Raw genomic sequence first — 16,228 nt, forward strand, 5'->3', positions numbered from 1 at the left:
GCATACACGCTTCGTTGGCTCCTTGGCCCGAGGCCAAGCGTTGGTGCCACGGTTTGCCTGCCGTGGCGAGACCGACTGCTGTCTTTGGCGAAGCGCTGATGGACGTGCGCCCGGACCGCGGAGACACACAAATGGAATCCCGAGGGCTTTGCCTCTCCCGCCGAGCGTCTCCTGGCCGAGCGAACCTGTCACATTCGAGGGCCTCCCCACGATGCCGTATACGAGAATCGCCGCGTTTATACAGTTTTATCCGCTTACTTCGGCGCGCGTGTGCCAGGACGTGGTGCCGGCCGCGCGTCAGCGTATCAATCGTTTCTTGAAGAGGAGAACCGGTGTTTTCGTCTCCCTTTCGGGGAGAGATTGACGGACCCGATTCGTACCATTTTGCTGTGTACGGGGGCGTCATAAAAACCGCTTTAGCGAACTCCGTGTTTGGCCTTGTACTTATATATAGTAGCTCTCTTTTACGAAGTGCCCTTTTCAGAGGGCGTACATTCCGAAAGGATGACCGCTTTTCATCAAAAACGAATTGTATATATACTCGAGACAGAGAGATGCGCCTTCGGGTATAGAAGCGCGGTTTTCGGGGCTGTTGGTTCGCGGTTCCTTTGCCTAGTTCTGATTTCCCGTTTGTATATAGGCGCTGCCAGAATTCGCGCTTGCTTCGCGCGGCCTCGTTTGCCGTCTTTCTATCCCATGTGCAGGTTCGTGATCTGCGTGGTCAGTGAACTGAGTGCGCGCCCCACGCGAAAAGTGACAGCTGTCTCCCAGTCGCACGTGCGCTCATTGCTGCCCGTGGTTCCCAAATGCGGTCCTATGCTTACCGGCCCTTCCAAGGCGCACAAAGAAACGTATACATACACTGTATACGTGCAGCGGGACGATGGAATAGAAGTGAGGAAACGAGAGGACGTGGCACCCTCGTCAGCGTCATCAGGACGGGTCGGCCCTTGCTACGTAGGTAGTGCGTTCATATATATGTGACCGCGTTTTGAGTTCGCTCCCTTTTGGTCTATGCGCGCTTATTCCGCGGGCGCGCGTATATACGGCTCTCCTTTCAGTCTTCTGAGTGGAGGATGTACGAAACTGTGCGCGCGCAGTAACACACGGCAGTGATGGTCTTTACGGTGCATTTACAGTGCTCGATCGAGTGGACACTGACAAGGGCAGATTCAGATAGGCCTAGATTATTTAAGTTCCCAGTTTCAAAAGAAAACAGGGCATATGGTTTCCTTTCACTAGAAATGGGATACTGGTGCCGCCACCACCACCTCCACCACCGGTCGTGTATTCGCTGGTCCGATGCGGTGACGTCAGGGGAGACGAACGGAATGGACAAAAAAATAAAAAATAAGGACTACGCGCCTGCATGGGGCATCACTAATGCTAGTGCACATTTGTTGCATAAGCAGGAGGAAAACGAAAGATTAACACGGAGTGAGTGAATGAATGATGACTGAAACTCCTTTATTGAATGTCACAGAAGGACTCCAATGTCTTTCGTAACCTTCTCGAGCGCTAGGTATTCCCTATGTCAGAGCTGACCAGCTGGGTCTTCCACTGCTCCAAAGAAGTGCGTATGCGTTTCCCTGCATACATCCGGCTTGACCTCTCATTCCCATGGTAATGTGGCCTAGGGAGGGATATGGAAGTTTTTGCACCAAACATAGTCGTCCCATGTATACCTAATCTGATACTTGGATAAAGCTGCAGTTGAAATTTTCGTTCGCGCAGGAATTTTATTACCCCCAACCCCACCCCCACTTAAGTCCTTATGTGTATTGGAGGCTCATAACAGCACCTTGGGATACAGGGATGATAGAGCTCTAGCTGTCCAGCTTAAGAGGCACGCGCACCCGGGGATAAGGGATGAGGGTTGCATAGGCGGCGCGCGCTTGGCGTAAGCTTTAGCGGACTTGGCGACAGCTTTCTTGGGGACGATCACTGCGCCCTCGTGGCCTAACGGATAAGGCATCGGTCTCCTAAACCGGGGATTGCGGGTTCGAGTCCCGCCGAGGGTAATCTTTTTCTTTTTTTTCGTTCCAAGCTTTATGTAAGAATTCCATTTCACAACCAATCATGTTTTTGGCGGCCGGGAGCGTGAAAATTAGGTTTATAAGGAAAAAGACGCCCTGCTAATTAAGTTTCTGCACGACCGAACGGTACCGGCGTGGACCGAGAGAAATGATAGGACGTTATGAGAGGGCCATTAAAATTAGCAGCACAGTGGTACGAGCGGCGTAGAGGGTATATTGATGGTCTGTAGTGAAGTGCCCATATCGATTTCCATCACCTTGGTTCTCTAAATGCAAGCTGGCGCCTCACAGCGCTTGGCATATTTCGACTTTCGCCTCCATGGAAATGTGTTTTTGGGGCCACGTTCGAACCTGTAGCATCCAGATCAACAAACAGGCGTAAAGTAAAGCCAGTGAGTCACCTTTACTGGTATTAAATTAATAATAACAAACAAACATTCCAGCGGATTATTTATTATTTAAGCGCAAAATGGGGGGGGGGGGGGGGGGGGCTATGCGCGTTGTGGCAGAATAAGCATACTTTTGTCAAGTTCAGCTCATGGGCAGTCCATTGACGGCAGCAAGTTTTAATTAATGTAAAGAAAGGAAAAACAATGAAAATACTTAATCGTTTGATGAAACTCCAAGCCTATTCACCATCATCGAAGAGTAAGGTTCCTAAAAAGGAGGGAACAGTTTCAGGGGGTTGGCAAGTTGGCATCTAAGCAGTGCACGTGTGGAGAGGCTGTGATGCCGTCCACTGTACCAGGACCGGAATTCAGGGGGCTCCTACAAACGCACCAGTTGGTGAGGTTCATAGCGTTCGAAAGAAGCATGCCCTCACGTGTTGCTGTCGGTGCTGCGGTGTTCGACGCCGTAGTAGAGCAGCTGCGGTTTGTCGACACCACCATCGGCGGCGCTGGGGTCGCAGGTTCGTCGTCGGTCCAGCGAAACAAGTCGGCCACCAGGTGGACAGGATGGGCGCTCGTGCAAACTGTCCGGATGCCAGCGTACGAACTTCTGCGCGGACAGCATGTCGGGGCACCGTCTGGCGCTGTGCGCGGGTGCCTCGAACGTTTCTTGTCTCTGTGTACGGCTGCGTGGAAGAAGGCGGGCTCTCCTTCGGAGATGATTTTTCGCTCGGCGGGGTTCCGGCTTCGGTCAGGCGTGAAGAACTCGGTCCTTCGTCCCTCCCACTGCCTGAATAATGCATAGGAAAGCAGCGCCCGTCGTCTATCTAGCCTGCGAGGCCTATTTTTAAGCGCGACGCCCTGCTGCGGCGTACAGTATAATCACACGGCCGCGTTACTTGCAGTTACTCGCAGTGACAGTATGCGGATACATGCGCAATGTGCCTGCTGTGAACTACCGAGACGTCTTTCCCCTCTTCCTCCTTGACAGGAAAGGGTTAAAAGTTATTTCAGAAGTCCGGATTTCTTTGGCGGAGGGAGTTATTTACACCGTGTCTGTCATATGCCGGCCGTTGGCATGCGGAGTTTTGGTGTATCGCTTTCGGCAAATCACGATTCCTTCTCGTCCCTTTTTTTTTTTTTTTTTTCGCTAGTTGCAATGCAAATTGCACTGACTGGGCGCTCGAGGAAGGAAGGGTTCGCCTCAGCGGCGTGCCTACATTCGGCGTTCTCGGGCTCGGCGGTCGAGCCCTTGAGCGTATGCTATGGCAAGGTTTCCGTGGCGCATTCTCACGCGGCGGCTTTTCATTCCGTATGTGGGGTGAATGCTCGTTTCGACGACCGTGTAGGAAATGTGTTGCAGCATCGCTGTTCGGTTCGCGTCCTCTCACAGTCACAGCATGCGGTCAGCTTTGCAACATTTCGAAAAAAAAAAAAAAAAAAGTCTCAACAAGGTCGATCTTATATAGGGTTATAGAGCGTAAGCTCCGTTTTGATTGTTATGGCAATGACTAAGTAATGGTGTAACTATAACGTGCTCGTCAGTAGCTTTACGACACTGCGTAGTCAGTCAGTAGATATATTGCACTATTTACCATATTGTATGCCAATTAATGGCATTAATTAACTAAACTATCAGATTATACTTGCTCTCACAAGTATAGCTCTAATTATGTACCACACTATATATTTTAGATTGCAAAATTAATTGCACTGATTAATTATAGTTACTAGCAGCCAGATTTTATTTGCACTCGTCAGTAGCTATCCAATGATATATGGTTCACTAATTATATTTTATATGCTGAGTCGTACTTAACTATTACTTATTACCTTATTAACTAGGAACTTCTTATATAACTGCTCTCTGTACTAATTATACTGTGGTATTATACAACACACTTGGCTTAGACGGCTGCTGAAGACATAGTCCGATTTGACCTCTACCGGGCTTTAAATGTCAAAGCAGGATAGGCAGTCGATTTCCGAGTTTGTTCCCCAGGAATGGTAGTTTTTACGCCCTAAAATCCTTACGCCACCGGATTTGATTACAGATTCTGCAGTTATAGCTCGACCGTAATGTCAGGCACTGGTAATATTTAGAAAATGGGAACATTGCCAACTTCAGGCTTTTATTGGATTTTTATTGAATACCACTAGTTTTGAGGCCGGTATGCGTGTATGGAATTGTAACTGCCGAAGCAAGACGGGCTTGGATGATGCTTGTTAGCAGCCGACTTGTTTCGTGCATGTTAGTTGCCGCGAGTGTGCTGCTTCATTGCATTAACAGGCTGTATCTGTGCATTCGACTCAAATAGCATTTCCGGGCGCTTTCCCCATCGAGAACATGCGACAACCTGCACGTATGGCAATCTAGCCGCGCATTTTTCTCAGTGCCCATATGAGATGCGAGATTCCCGCCTACGAAGCTACCTGTTTGTAAGCACAGCTATGGCCCATCGAGTATAGCGTGTCTGCGAACGCATAGAATCTGGGAAACTGCACCGTTCTCCCAAACCTTAGGGGGAATTAAACCGAAAATAAGTTCCCCCGAGCTCGAGGTGTTGGGGACACTTGCAGATAGCACCAGCTGATTACCAATCTTTGTAAAAATTGATTGTCGGTCTCGCTCTGGTTGTGTTGACGTTTGCCCGCCAGTAGAAGGTGCACTTTTGGCGATAGAAGTGGGTTTAAAACACTACCCGGCAGTCGATTCACAGTCGTGACGTCATTGTCGCAAAGAAAGGACGCGTTTCAACTTTGAACCATATTCAGCGTGGATGGCGGTGAAACGTGGCCTCCGAGATCCCTGTCAGAAAATGGGTGTCGACGAACGCATGTTAATTCCCAAACCAGCCGGTGGAGTCGACACCCGTACCTATTTTTTTTTTTAGCTGCTATAGTGATTTTAGTACTATACTAGCGGCCTAGCTTATAGGGACCCCGTTTTCGCTGAAAATGGTCTGTCTATATGTCATCGAAACTCTGTACCTATACATCGAAACAAGCCAACCACTATTTGTGGTCAGTGACTACCTAAGCGCTACTCTTTTTCGTTCGCGTCATTCTTTCGAGGTAGGTCAAAATTGTGACCACACATTTGAAGACGAAATAAAGAGGAAAACAAAGGGATGTATTGCGTTGCAAAGTGTAGCTAGCTATCACAGCTGAATACCCTCCTTTGGAGGGCCTTTAGGGGTAACCTGAATAAATAAATAAATAAAGTGCCTACATGACGTGCCAGGCCCTCCTGGCCTCTCGATACGCCGTGCCAGCTGGGCTTTACACTGAGCACAAGGAGCGGAAAGGGAGCCTGGACGCTTTTTGTTTTTCCAACCGGCTATGTCGTAAGGCTGGCTGGCGCAAGGACGTCTTGCACTTCCTCGCATGGCCCCCTCATCACAATACGGCAGCGCCCAAAGGCTCCCTAGGAATGGAACCTGCTGCTGCCACCGCGTCGTCCTCTAGCGGGAAACTGCTAAAATCCAGTCGGGGTATATGTGTGTGTGTATTGGCGGAGAAGCCAGCCGTGCGCGGCAGAGGAGATACATAATACTAGGGCGGTCGAGCATGGCCACTTGTCACTTTGGCGAGACTCAAGAGTCAACTCTTCCCTCGGCTCACCCTTTTCCACCACCCGGCTACGTGTGGACCCCATAGAGGTGTTGCCATCGGTTACGACATGAATAGCGGAGAAAGAAGGAATAGCTGTTAGAAGCCAGAATGGGAGACGAGAGGAAACTGCGAGCCTTGGTGGAAGCTTTACCCCAGTCTGAGTGTGCTTTTCCAGCATTGCGTCGGAAGGCGAAATTCGACACGCATCGCCGTACTGGGCGTGATTGATATGGTGCGCAGCGCGCCGGCGGGCCGCCTCTTGGAGGAGAAAACAAGAAGAAGACAGACGGAGAGGGAGATAGAGAAGGGAATGAAGGCTACGTGGAGATGAGGCAGCGAGGAATCTCGGATTTCACGTCTGGATGAGCAGCCGCTCTGGCGGCAGCAGCAGCAGCAGCAGCAAATGTCTCTTCTCGAGAATACTGCCTCCCGGTTACGCGCACCGTCCCGTATGCGGCATAAGAGGAGGATGTGGAGGAACGGCTTCTCTGCAGCGCACTTTCGCCAAGCTCCTTTTTTTTTTTCTGCATTTAAATAGTTCGGCATGGAAATGACGGAAAAAGCGGCGAATTCGCTTGCTCAACGGCGACTTGCGCAAGCTTTCGAAGCATCAATAGGCGGACGATAAACAATTTGTGCGAACGAAGAGAAGGGGGGGGGGGGGGGGGGGGGGAAAGAAAGTTGAGGGCGTAGAGGGGTAATAAATAAATGTATTCGTTAGAGAATCAATACAGACTGTGTACTTTCTTGGTAGTTCGGCGACAAGAGCGTAACACGGCTCCTCTGGTTTGTCTCTTGTCTGTGCCGCGGCTGACGATAGATGTAGCAACTCGCCTCGTTAAGCGCGCGCGACAGCCGATGGCAAAGAGCCAACACTTTCTGGAATCAGGGCTCCTCTCATTGAAGACTCAGCGGCACAAAGGCAGCGGATTTTCTTTCGAGTCTTCGACCGATTCGCGTGCTATCATTTTTTCCCGCCGACGAAGACGCCGGTGACTGCTGCGAAGTAGGCTGCCTAAATTTTTTTGTTGCTGCATTTTGCTTGGTGTATTTCTTGATATGAATAGAGCAAGATATATATATGGTTACGGCCTATAAGGCGAGTGCGCGCGGCTGTTCTATTGGTGTTGCAAAGTCGTGTTTATTAAGGGCACTAACAAGTCAATCCGGTCTATTATGTAGTGTATACTGGAGTCTGGTTCTTTCTTTCTTTCTTTCTTTCTTTCTTTCTTTCTTTTTTTTCTTTGCGGAGAACGAGTCACTGTGGCACCCATAATTTTACTACAGCCGATGCACTGCTGTATATAAGTGTGATTTCGGGAACAGCGGCGCATGATGTAGGCTTGTGCGCAGCGTCTGTGCTTACAAGGAGAAAAAGCGAATTGATGTTGCTTCATCAACCCACTTAGCCATTCGCTTGCGTTCTAGTTTTCAACTTGGTATGCAAATGATGACCGCCTTTTCGAATCAGTCTTCGATGCTCTGCGAAAGAGCGGCCGCAAAATTGACTACTAGAAAGCGAGACAAAGAAAATGCAAGGGGGGGGGGGGGGGGGGGGTTCTCTTGAAGAGCTGCATGCCCCCAGCCACAAGGGAAGCGGAGCACGGCACTGTAGAAATTGGAGCAAGACAGAGGCACCCAATTCGCTTGTCCATCGCGTATCGTCATTTTCTTAACTGCTAAGTGCGAGCGTCCTTTTTGACTGGCTTCCGTAGCTCAGAAGGTATCAAAACAAGTTGCATACCCACTATTACGCTGTGATTGTGTAATGCTGAATTTGGGGGACCGGCACTAACATTTGAAACATGTGCGGTGATCCTCCTCTGCACGGGTCGCACCCCATTTAAAAAGTTTAACTGAAGCTCCTACGAATGGGCTTTAGTTTGTGACATCTTTTGTCTGGCAGTAAAGAGGGGGAAAAAAAAATTAAGACCGAGTCCAGGCTGTAACAAGCAGAGGCGTTGTTTTTGTTTGTTTGTTTGTTTTTTTAATGGGGGATATGCAAGGCTTGATGCCGGGTTCGTCCGCGGGTATGTATTTGATTTTCTTTGCTTCCTGATTGCCAGCGAGAGACCGTTTTTGCGAGGGGCTGCACGCTTGTGTCCGTGCCCTGCTCTGAGCGGTCGCACTGCTCTTGTCAAAGAGCATATATGGACGGATATATGTACTTACGCAATGTCCGCCTGGCCAATGCATGCGAGTGTCTGCATCAGGCGAACTGTTCTGAGCTCGAGCTTCGTTCTCTGCGCCCTCCAACAAAGAACGAGACAATGGGAGCCCGTGTGTTTACCCGTCAAGGGCGGCCGCCTTTTGCCGGGATCGCTATAGACAATGCGCTTTGTGAGCCACGCCATGCAGCACAACTTTCGTGCCTAATCGCCTGTATAGTGTGGTACGGGGTGATCAATAATGTGTTCTCAGCAAGAGGTATACAGTGTAGTATGTTATCTGAAATAACGTATTCAGGCCCGTCTCTAGCTTGTATCGGTGCTGCGACTCTTTCTTTGTGGAAGTTTTCCGTTGCCCGCGTTCTGTTAAGTTGTTCACCTTGGTTCTTAGGTTTGTTTAGGCTTGCTTACCACGGCGCCGTGCGAGGTGAGAGTCATGCCATTTTACCCTCCCGTGTAGTGGATAAAAAAAAAAAAAAAGTTGGCGTGTGTTGCAAGTTTCGTACTCTCTTTACACGAAAACGCTTGACACACTTGCGGTTAACCTACCGGCTGTGTTTTTAAATATCGAGTTCGCAAAATGCTTCATATTGCTTTTCGCACTTTTATATTTCCTGCACATTTGCAGTTTAGTTTCAATGCTTAATTCTAACTTGGGTCCATGAAAACCATGTTTTTTTTATTCATTTACAAAAATGTTTCTGCCCTGAATCCTTAGTACGTTTTTAAAAAAGCTGGGATCAACAGAGTAGTATTTTTCATTTCTGTTGTGATTATGAATTTGGGCAAATTTTTATTTATATATTGTCTGCGAGGCAATGAACTCGTACCGGGACCTTCACGACCATGCTCGTAGTGCCTGAAGAGGGGTAAAAAGGTTATGCATGAATCCATACAAAACCTGAATATGATTCGAAGGATGGTCTGGGCATATGTGCTACCCAAAGGAAAGGTTCGATCTCTTTCGAGGTGATTTCTCGGGGAAATACGAAACGTGTATTCTGAGAGGCAGTATATACACGAACATTTACTGCTCACCCACAAAGGCAAGCTCCTAGGACATGCTAACAAAAACATTATTGAAGATAGCTGCACCACCATCGACGATGATATCGTTTTAGGTTCTGCTAATTTCTGTGAATCTGGTGTCAACTGTATGTATACGTCATTGACACGTACATTCTGTGTCAAAAGTTCCGAGTCTGGGGTGCCTTTTTCGCAGTCATACTTGCGTGGCTTGTGATGCATTTGCAGTGTTCCAAATCTCCTGAAGGCAAGGCGATTTTCGTCCTACGCTCTGCGCCACTGGAATGGCCTAGACGTGACTGCTAGAGGAAAGTCACTGCACGGGTTAGGAGACTTCCTGTGCTCTAAACTTTTGGCAAAGTACATGTAGCGTGTGCACACCCTGTACAACGCGCTACACAGTGGTTTGCGTGGTACACGCTTGAGCCTGCTCACTTCGGCAGGACTTCGAATTGGTCAGCAGCAGGCTTAGAGCGCAACCCGTACAGTTAGCCTGGAAACCCCTAACTCACGTTACTGACGCCTTGGTGCAGATAAGGTCCCAAAACGTCACCCTGCTCTGGCGGAATGGTTTGGATACGTCCACATTAAAATCCCCGACCGTCACCACTGAGACAACATGGGGTCTCTTGCTTTTGCTGTATATATAGCAGCATTACTGCAGCCATTTTTAGAACGTAATGAAGTTGTTAAACGGCTTTGTGCTCTCTAGGCTGATGGTATATTAAGTCGAAAGAGGTTCGTGGAACGAAATGCCGTTCGCGAGAGTTGCACGCGAGATGTGCACTGATGTGTCACTTGTAAGTCATCCTGCTGACGTCATCAGAAAAATAAATAAATCATGTCTCCATCGGGAATCGAATATCCATCCCTCGGATCCGCAGCCGCGCGCTTTAACTATACTTTAACGAACTTCGCCACGCCCGGGATTGTGCAACGCACATCATGCTCCTCCTTGTCTACCGTGAGGGTGACAATGACGCTGAAATTAGTGATAATGGCAGTGATGAGAGTAGCAATGATAATGACGGTGCATTTAATCGATAAAGATAATGAGAGCAAACGTGATGCACCGTGTGCACTATGCATTCTCCGGCTTTCGCATTTCTGCAGTGTGGATTCCACGATGCTCTCGGAATATTTTTTTTTTTCTTCGTAGGTTTTGGTGCGCGCGGCGTGATTGTTTGTGGACGAGAGCTTCGATTCTGTTAGGTAGCGCACATTTTATTTATTTTAGGAGGGCCGTGTTTGATCGAGATGCACTTATAGCGCTTCGGAATATCTGGTCAATGGCAGCTTGTTTTGAAAACGGGCGTCTTGAAATGGTCGCGGGACACGAGCGCGGGTCATCGAGGCTTTGCGTGCCGTACTTCGATCTTCCGGCCTATCTTCCGTGCCCGCGTTCGGCGTCGTGTACTAGGCTCGATCGATGGCCCCTGTCCTGGAGAGAACCACTTGCGTGACCGGCGACCGCTGCGGACAATGGGGCATCGAATCCCGCCTTCCTAAGCTTCCTGCGATCGCTCTGGCACCGCTGCTGCTGCTGTGCTGTTGTCCTGGCCTCGACCGCTCGAGGCGCCCCTGTCGGCCCAGTAAGAGAGAGACCCTTGCTTTCGCGTGTCGGGCGCGCTCAATTTTGCGCTGTTTCGTTTGCGCTTTTGTTTTTCTCTCTCTCTCTTTTCTTATTCCGCCCCGAATACGAGCGATGTTACGTATTCTCCAGGTCGTTGTCGTTGGCGTCGCGTGCACCGCTTGACAGGCGCTGTGCCCTTGCGTGCTGAACGGAAGCGGGCTATGAGCTTGCACATGTGATGCATCTTGGGCCCGTGATAGTCAAATTAGCTTTTATATACGTGGGTACTGTGGTCTTTGGTAGAATTTTGTATATAAGGTGCCCACTGTGCCCTACAGGCGAATTAGTATTGTGTACATACGAGCCTTATATACAGTGAAATTAACTGCGTCTCGTTTATATAACTGGTTCGATGCAGCGTGTCGTCACAGCGCATTTACTGTCTTCGATTATATAGTGCATACATGGTTTCGTTAAATAGGAAGGCCCAAATGCGAATGTGTTAGCATGCTGTGGGAGTCGGTTATTATTCATACCTGCTTTGCAGTTTCCCTTTTTTTTTTTCTGTTACCTTGCAGCGATTACGCAGTGTGTTGCCACTTGCCCGGTTAAAAGCACTGGGGTTTTAGAATTGTCCCCTCTCTCTCTCTTTCTGGGCACTTATGCGACTGCAACACCTAAGGCCCCGCCGGGGTGGTGCAGTGGTAAGACGCCCGACTACTGTGCCGGAGTTCCCGGGTTCGAACCCGACCACGGCGGCTGCGTTTCGATGGAGGCGAAACGAAGAGGCGTCGTGTGCTGTGCGATGTCAGCGCACGTTAAAGATCCCCAGGTGGTCGAAATTACTCCGTAGCCCTCCACTACGGCTCCTCTTTCTTTCTTTCCACTTTCATTCCCACCTTCCTCCCTTCCCTTACGGCGCGGTTCGGGTGTCCACAGAGCAAGTGTGACAGTTACTGCGCCTTTCCCTTCCTGTGAACCAATTTAATTTTTTAACACCTAAGCAGCCAGCACATCGAACCCGACCTTGGCGGCTGCGTTTCAATGGAGGCGAAACGAAGAGGCGTCCGTGTGCTGTGCGATGTCAGCGCACGTATAAGATCCCCAAGTGGTCGGAATTATTCCGTAGCCCTCCACTACGGCTCCCCCTTTCATTCTTTCCACTTTGACTCCCACCTTCCTCCCTTCCCTTACGGTGTGGTTGAGGTGTCCACAGAAAACAAATTAGACAGTAACCGCGCCATTACCTTCCTATAAATCAATCAATAAATCAATCAATCAATAAGCAGCCAGCATGTGCATTCGACGGCCTTCTGCAGCTTTGCGACGAGGCGTTTTCTGAACGGCGGTAGCTGCTGTAGGTAATAATATAAATTTTTAAGGTCGCTAAGTGGAAAGCGAGTTAAAAGTGACAAGAATGTCCGAAAAATTGGCTGAGGTTTAACTCAGCTAAACCTGTTAGGCGAAGCGAAAACGTCGTTTTGCGTTGGTTAAGCTTAGGTTTAGACATGGGCAGACATGATTTTGCAGCGATTGAATTGCCTTGACTATGGAGTAGAGGACGCCGTAAACAAGAGGGAAAACGTGTTGTATCTACCGTCAAAGGTCAAGTGGTAGTGTACCATTGGCGGATACCGTGAATGTTTAAGATATAGTCACCCTGTGACCACTGGCTCGTTCAAGGTGAAGCGGTTGCCCAGATTTACCTTGACTACTGCTACAAAGCGTAGTGAAGTTCAAAACGACGTCTTTGTGCTCCATTTTTGCGCTTCCCCGCGTATACCCTCAAATGCGACGCGCATGTTGTGTGTCGCATTTGAGGGTATACGCGAGTATAACGGTGTTAGCGTTCCTTCATGAAACTTCGCCCTCGTGCGGCCATCTTGTTTTTCAGTTCATTCTCCCCTGTAGCGGGCTCCGTGATGTCCTTATTAGTTCCGTGCAGGGAGACAAAAACGCGCTAGCACAAAGGGCCCGTCGGGCTCTGCGTGCTCGTTGAAGACCACCTCACGTCATTGTTGAACTGCATACACTGTAGGAGAATACAGTAAAAAAAAGGAAACAGCAGTTGCAAACTATGGACAGATCTGCGGCGTGTGTATTGCCCCGCTAAATGATAAACAGGATCAGTTTTGACTGTTTGACTGCTCAAAAACAGCCAGAGGCAATAGAAATTCTTGACCTTATAAAATTTGATCTGATAGTCAACTTTTTATTTAGGTAACCAGAAAAAACTTTAGCAGTGAACTACTTCGTGTCGCGGCGAAATTTTATGTGGTGGTTACTGCGGACTTAATGTTTTTCCGGCTATATATTCGGTAACAACTTTTGGGGTGATTTTTCACGGTTTTATTCGAGAAACGCCGAGACTTGGCGAAAGACTGCCGTTGTCTGCGCGCGAGGGGCGGTCACGCTGAGCTTGGACGGACCGCGCCGGGGCGTAGTGTACCGCTATGATAAGGTTATTCGTTTCCCTCTATCCTTATGTGCATCTCTTCTGCCCTGATTGGCAGATACCGGCGATAACGGGGATTTTGCATCACCGGAGCTGAGCGCTGAATAGCGCAAAAAAATTAGCTCGAATAGAACTGGCGTATAATAGTTCTTTCATCCCGGCCTTTTGTTGTACGAGCCGGGGTCTGCCTCACCACTGAAGTGCAGATTACTGAGGAAACATATGGCGTGGTGCAATCCGCTGCAGGAGAGTATATAGTGGGTGGCCGACGAATGGGCTCGTTACGCACTTCTTTTTTTTTTCCTTTCTATAAGGAGCCCCCGCTTTTGTGCACTGAAAAGCAGGGCTGCCTTCCGCACGCGTGTCCAAGGAAACCGCCGTGTTCTTCCTAATGACTGGCCATTAAATGAAGCCCGCAGCTCGGTCATGTTTTCGCTTCTAAAAGCTGTTTCCATTTTAAGTGTTTCACGAGAGAAAAGAGGCCGGGGCAAAGTATAGCGCCAGAGGACGGAGGATCTGACTCTGGCTGACTGCGTGGTATATTTTACCTGCCTGGCGTGGTGGCGACTCGCGCTTGAGAGTTTGTGAGTCGCCATCTTCCGGAATGCGACGAGCATCTGTGTACTAACGCGTACGAGTCCGTGGATCTTGTCGCCTTGTTGTGATAGCTGAGCTTGTAGCTTGCTGTGAGTTGAACGGGTGCTGCTGTCGCAGTATGTCGTGTTCGTAAACTACCGCGTTCGTTTCGTGGATTACGGGCACGAGTACCAGGCAATGTCGGGAGTGAGAGTCCCCGTAAGGGTTGGTTGTATGTTTCTTGGAGACGGCGAAAACCCACAGCGGAGGCTACTGCGCTCAGCTGCTGGCCGTGGATAACATAACTGGCCTCCAGCTTTGGCACTGCACTGAAGGCATAGGAATCGTCGAGAGCTTTTTAAACTGCGACCAACTATCGCCGGGAGGCTTTCATATAGGCAACTGGACAGTAAGAATATATCCACGGCATCAGCCAGGTGACGGATAACTAGAAATGCGCATGACTATAACCAACGTAGCCCTCATATAGCTGTCGTAGATTACGAGAACGCGTTTGAATCAGTCGAAACCTCAGCAGTCATGCAGACATTGGAGAACTTAAGTGTATATAGCTGAACTACCCGAACCTTCACCCAAGGTTATCCACAGAGATGTTCTTGAAACCTACAAGAGGTCCGCGTGAGAGTGCCGTGTGGATTTGAGACTTTCTTGCGTTATAACCACTGCCGAGCCGCTTCGCTTCTGAAAACAACGCATTTCGAGATGGCTGTGGCTGGGACGCCACTCTTTGAGAGCCTGCTTATTTCGTCCGTATTCACGTTTTCCACTCGTCCCAGGGAGAGAAGAGAAAGATAAAAAAAAAAGAAGAATGATGTGTGCGGAACTATAGAAGAGATCCCTCCTGGAGTGTTGCCAAACCTGCTACCAGTCATCAGCAGAAAACGGCGAAAATATCGCCTCCCATTGTTCCGGCGTGGTCTTCCTTACAATTCCGGCGCAGGAGTCTGCGGCGCCCTGTCTTGAGGACTCCCCATCGTTGTACTCCGGACCGACAGGTCTCTTGGCAGCAGCAGTCTCTCCCGCTTAACGCTCAGCGCTAAGTAGGATAAAAAAGAAAAAAAAAAGAAAAAAAAAACACGCGGTGCATGCAGCAGGTGGCAGATTCGGGATCAGGTTAGAAGATTGCGGTTGAGAGGGCTGCGCGGAGGCACTAACAAATGCCCGCCTCTATGCACGCCGTGACTGGCCGCACACAAAGACTAAAAGAAAAAACAAGCAAGTAGGAGCGTACAATTAAAGGGCGAAGGAGCCGAGCGCGTGGCTCTACTTTCGAGGTATTTTGGGGTCCCCTTGTTCGACGCGACGAAGTAATCTCACCGGCACGGCGGCCGAGACAAAGGGTGCCACCAGAGTATGTGGACGGTGCCGTGTGGAAAGGAAGCCGTCTCGCGATAAAGAAAGAGCAAGAACAACAACAATGACAAAAGAATTATTTCTCTGCTCGTGAGAACTAGGAAGTGAAGAAACGAGCGTTCCTTTGCGCGGCGCGGTCTCGAAAGAAGGCCTGTTGTTACGTACTGTTGCTGGAGCCTGGGACCGCGTGGGAACTCGGCAACGTTGACCTGCTCTCAGCATAAGCATGCATGAACGCGCGTCTTGTACTACTGGACACTTCCGCGCGCTTATCTGCTGTTCGCGATTTTGCGAGACGTACGCGTGCGCACTCGCTGCTTCGCCATATTGGCGGAAGCTGTCACTGCTCGGTATACGTTTTGCCGAACTCTGCCCTTCCGTTCTCCCGCTGGTCGTTCAATGCCACTTGGCAGAAAACTGCAGTTAATGTTGAATTGGAAATCAGTTATGCATACACTGGTGCTTTAGGTAGAGTAATTCTGACGATCATCTATAGTGTTTGCTTCGAGGGGGAGACATCGCCGCTGCGAAAATATATATTATATATAATTGCCAAAAGCTGTTTCTATTCTTTCCGCACTACAGGCAGCTGCTTCTTGCGCAACGTTGTGACGATTCATTTTGTTGTAAGATCAATAACTGCATTGATACTTTTATCTGTCTGAGCAGAATACTACATAGCAGTTATACAAGTTCACCGCAATTCAGTGTAATACCTATGAACAAATATGGAACTTCGTGTGTTCAGGGAGGGAGGCTACATCCGCTACAGAGAAGTTTATTATTATATACGAAAGTGCTGATACTGTTTAAGAGGCTGACATGTGAGTGGGGCTGAATCAGTGGTGCGTGTCCGGGAGCCAGCACGCTGTTGCCTGTACTAAATATATGCCCGCAGCTTGGCGCAGGCTCATCGGGTGCTCTCTACAACAGCGAGGTGCAAAACTGTGTTCACTGCCATAAATGAACGCTTCTAGAACTATGCCTTAATTCGTCGTATATCGATTGATTCGCGA

General features: G+C 49.2%; 1 protein-coding gene and 1 non-coding gene across 3 annotated transcripts in view; both read left to right on the top strand.

Annotated features, from left to right (window-relative positions):
• Oatp30B (Organic anion transporting polypeptide 30B) overlaps positions 1-16,228 on the top strand; it is a 228,164-nt gene that overhangs the window by 9,704 nt on the left and 202,232 nt on the right. The window lies entirely within an intron of this gene.
• On the top strand, positions 1,949-2,021 carry TRNAR-CCU (transfer RNA arginine (anticodon CCU)). The gene has a single exon. It is a non-coding gene; the product is annotated as a tRNA-Arg (tRNA).

Source organism: Amblyomma maculatum, chromosome 1 (assembly GCF_055883805.1).
Source record: "Amblyomma maculatum isolate TAMU_Amacu chromosome 1, ASM5588380v1, whole genome shotgun sequence".
NCBI lineage: Eukaryota > Metazoa > Arthropoda > Arachnida > Ixodida > Ixodidae > Amblyomma > Amblyomma maculatum.